This window comes from Anopheles moucheti, assembly GCF_943734755.1.
Source record: "Anopheles moucheti chromosome X unlocalized genomic scaffold, idAnoMoucSN_F20_07 X_unloc_19, whole genome shotgun sequence".
NCBI classification, from domain to species: Eukaryota; Metazoa; Arthropoda; class Insecta; order Diptera; family Culicidae; genus Anopheles; species Anopheles moucheti.
Genome location: NW_026453525.1, coordinates 132,501 through 137,500, shown reverse-complemented (window position 1 = coordinate 137,500; position 5,000 = coordinate 132,501).

The following is a 5,000-nucleotide window of genomic DNA, read 5'->3' as shown; positions in this document are numbered from 1 at the left end:
TTTACCCGGTGAGTCAAAAAAAAATTTTTTATGGGAGGGCCCCTGCTAGAACATTTTTCCCAAGTGCGTCGATTTTGGGTCGCCGACACAAGCTCGGGTCAAAAAAATTTTTTTTTCACGGTGACTCAAAACATCAATTTTAGACTCCCCTGAGTATGAAAAGTGAAACGAAAATCATTTTTGAGAAGAAAAAATTTTTGTATGGGAGGGCCCCTGCTAGAACATTTTTCCCAAGTGCGTCGATTTTGGGTCGCCGACACAAGCTCGGGTCAAAAAAATTTTTTTTTCACGGTGACTCAAAACATCAATTTTAGACTCCCCTGAGTATGAAAAGTGAAACGAAAATCATTTTTGAGAAGAAAAAATTTTTGTATGGGAGGGCCCCTGCTAGAACATTTTTCCCAAGTGCGTCGATTTTGGGTCGCCGACACAAGCTCGGGTCAAAAAAATTTTTTTTTCACGGTGACTCAAAACATCAATTTTAGACTCCCCTGAGTATGAAAAGTGAAACGAAAATCATTTTTGAGAAGAAAAAATTTTTGTATGGGAGGGCCCCTGCTAGAACATTTTTCCCAAGTGCGTCGATTTTGGGTCGCCGACACAAGCTCGGGTCAAAAAAATTTTTTTTTCACGGTGACTCAAAACATCAATTTTAGACTCCCCTGAGTATGAAAAGTGAAACGAAAATCATTTTTGAGAAGAAAAAATTTTTGTATGGGAGGGCCCCTGCTAGAACATTTTTCCCAAGTGAGTCGATTTTTGGGTCGCGACACAAGCTCGGGTCAAAAAAAAATTTTTTTTCATGGTGACTCAAAACATCAATTTTAGACTCCCCTGAGTATGAAAAGTGAAACGAAAATCATTTTTGAGAAGAAAAAATTTTTGTATGGGAGGGCCCCTGCTAGAACATATTTCCCAAGTGCGTCGATTTTTGGGTCGCCGACACAAGCTCGGGTCAAAAAAATTTTTTTTTCTCGGTGACTCAAAACATCAATTTTAGACTCCCCTGAGTATGAAAAGTGAAACGAAAATCATTTTTGAGAAGAAAAAATTTTTGTATGGGAGGGCCCCTGCTAGAACATTTTTCCCAAGTGCGTCGATTTTGGGTCGCCGACACAAGCTCGGGTCAAAAAATTTTTTTTTTCACGGTGACTCAAAACATCAATTTTAGACTCCCCTGAGTATGAAAAGTGAAACGAAAATCATTTTTGAGAAGAAAAAATTTTTGTATGGGAGGGCCCCTGCTAGAACATTTTTACCAAGTGCGACCATTTTACCCGGTGAGTCAAAAAAAAATTTTTGTATGGGAGGGCCCCTGCTAGAACATTTTTCCCAAGTGCGTCGATTTTGGGTCGCCGACACAAGCTCGGGTCAAAAAAATTTTTTTTTCACGGTGACTCAAAACATCAATTTTAGACTCCCCTGAGTATGAAAAGTGAAACGAAAATCATTTTTGAGAAGAAAAAATTTTTGTATGGGAGGGCCCCTGCTAGAACATTTTTCCCAAGTGCGTCGATTTTGGGTCGCCGACACAAGCTCGGGTCAAAAAAATTTTTTTTTCACGGTGACTCAAAACATCAATTTTAGACTCCCCTGAGTATGAAAAGTGAAACGAAAATCATTTTTGAGAAGAAAAAATTTTTGTATGGGAGGGCCCCTGCTAGAACATTTTTCCCAAGTGAGTCGATTTTTGGGTCGCGACACAAGCTCGGGTCAAAAAAAAATTTTTTTTCATGGTGACTCAAAACATCAATTTTAGACTCCCCTGAGTATGAAAAGTGAAACGAAAATCATTTTTGAGAAGAAAAAATTTTTGTATGGGAGGGCCCCTGCTAGAACATATTTCCCAAGTGCGTCGATTTTTGGGTCGCCGACACAAGCTCGGGTCAAAAAAATTTTTTTTTCTCGGTGACTCAAAACATCAATTTTAGACTCCCCTGAGTATGAAAAGTGAAACGAAAATCATTTTTGAGAAGAAAAAATTTTTGTATGGGAGGGCCCCTGCTAGAACATTTTTCCCAAGTGCGTCGATTTTGGGTCGCCGACACAAGCTCGGGTCAAAAAATTTTTTTTTTCACGGTGACTCAAAACATCAATTTTAGACTCCCCTGAGTATGAAAAGTGAAACGAAAATCATTTTTGAGAAGAAAAAATTTTTGTATGGGAGGGCCCCTGCTAGAACATATTTCCCAAGTGCGTCGATTTTTGGGTCGCCGACACAAGCTCGGGTCAAAAAAATTTTTTTTTCTCGGTGACTCAAAACATCAATTTTAGACTCCCCTGAGTATGAAAAGTGAAACGAAAATCATTTTTGAGAAGAAAAAATTTTTGTATGGGAGGGCCCCTGCTAGAACATTTTTCCCAAGTGCGTCGATTTTGGGTCGCCGACACAAGCTCGGGTCAAAAAAATTTTTTTTTCACGGTGACTCAAAACATCAATTTTAGACTCCCCTGAGTATGAAAAGTGAAACGAAAATCATTTTTGAGAAGAAAAAATTTTTGTATGGGAGGGCCCCTGCTAGAACATTTTTCCCAAGTGAGTCGATTTTTGGGTCGCGACACAAGCTCGGGTCAAAAAAAATTTTTTTTTCATGGTGACTCAAAACATCAATTTTAGACTCCCCTGAGTATGAAAAGTGAAACGAAAATCATTTTTGAGAAGAAAAAAATTTGTATGGGAGGGCCCCTGCTAGAACATTTTTCCCAAGTAAATTCGATTTTACCCGGTGAGTCAAAAAATTTTGAAAAAAATATTTTGCCAAAATCGTGTTCATTGCCTATTATAAGGGACCAGGTCAGCTCACACGCATTTTTGGAGACCATATGGAAAGTGCGTCTGGGATTGCGGAAATTAAGTTTAGAGTGTTAAATGATGGTTTCGCAATCCCGAAAGGCTCAAAATCCACCCTAAGGTCCCCTGGGTGAAATGTGGTTTCCAAGGTGTGAGCGCTATCGGTGATAGAGTTGGAATGTGATTTCCAGAGCGCAGGGCGACTGGGCTTAGAGCGAAAATCATAGACAAGGGTAAGTATTGGACTGAACGACTCGAAGCAAACGAAAATCATAGACAAGGGTAATGGACTGAACGACTCGAAGCAAACGAAAACCACACACAAGAGTAATGGACTGAACGAATCGAAGCAAACGAAAATCACATACAAGAGTAATGGACTGAACGAATCGAAGCAAACGAAAAACCACAGACAAGAGTAATGGAGTGAACGAATCGAAGCAAACGAAAACCAAAGACAAGAGTAATAGAGTGAACGAATCGAAGCAAACGAAAACCATGAACACAGGGATAACTGAGAACGAACCTACCTATCAGAGCATGTGAAAGCATGGACAAGAGTACTGAAAATCGGACCAAACCTCTAGAAGCACACGAAAATCATGGACAAGAGTACTCAAAAACACGGACCAAACCTATGGAAGCACACGAAAACCATGAACACAGGGATAACTGAGAACGAACCTACCTATCAGAGCATGTGAAAGCATGGACAAGAGTACTGAAAATCGGACCAAACCTCTAGAAGCACACGAAAATCATGGACAAGAGTACTCAAAAACACGGACCAAACCTCTCGAAGCACACGAAAACCATAAACACAGGGATAACTGAGAACGAACCTACCTATCAGAGCATGTGAAAGCATGGACAAGAGTACTGAAAATCGGACCAAACCTCAAGAAGCACACGAAAATCATGGACAAGAGTACTCAAAAACACGGACCAAACCTATCGAAGCTCACGAAAACCATGAACACAGGGATAACTGAGAACGAACCTACCTATCAGAGCATGTGAAAGCATGGACAAGAGTACTGAAAATCGGACCAAACCTCTAGAAGCACACGAAAATCATGGACAAGAGTACTCAAAAACACGGACCAAACCTATGGAAGCACACGAAAACCATGAACACAGGGATAACTGAGAACGAACTTACCTATCAGAGCATGTGAAAGCATGGACAAGAGTACTGAAAATCGGACCAAACCTCAAGAAGCACACGAAAATCATGGACAAGAGTACTCAAAAACACGGACCAAACCTATCGAAGCTCACGAAAACCATGAACACAGGGATAACTGAGAACGAACCTACCTATCAGAGCATGTGAAAGCATGGACAAGAGTACTGAAAATCGGACCAAACCTCAAGAAGCACACGAAAATCATGGACAAGAGTACTCAAAAACACGGACCAAACCTATCGAAGCTCACGAAAACCATGAACACAGGGATAACTGAAAACGAACCGAACCTCTCGTAGCAAACGAAAAACATGGACAAAATTATTCGAAACGAACCGAAGCTCGATGCGAAAAACATGGAAAAGCAAGCCCGTAAGTCGCACTATCAAGCCCATAAGTCGCACTATCAAGCCCATAAGTCGCACTATCAAGCCCGTTAGTCGCACTATCAAGCCCATAGGTCGCACTATCAAGCCCGTTGGTCGCACTATCAAAGCCCGTTAGTCGCACTATCAGGCCCTTAAGTCGCACTATCAGGCCCGTAAGTCGCACCAAAAAGCCCGTAAATTGCCCTATCAAGCCCGTTAGTCGCACTATCAGGCCCATAAGTCGCACCAACAAGCCCGTAAATTACCCTATCAAGCCCATAAGTCGCACCAAAAAGCCCGTAAATTGCCCTATCAAGCCCATAAGTCGCACCAAAAAGCCCGTAATTCGCACCAAAAAGCCCGTAAATTGCCCTATCAAGCCCGTTAGTCGCACTATCAGGCCCGTAAGTCGCACCATCAAGCCCGTAAATTGCCCGATAAAGCCCGTAAATTGCCCGATCAAGAGCCAGCGCTGCATTGTCGGTTAATCCCGTCGATCGCGCCGGCTATTTCTCAGAAGGTTGTACGGACACCATACCCGGTGGCAAGTACCGCGAAGTTTATAACGCAACAGAACGTTCGCCAGTCGGACACAAGAATTGGAAAAGCTCGTTGTAGTGTACAGGAATCGAACCGAACCTCCTAGCGAGAA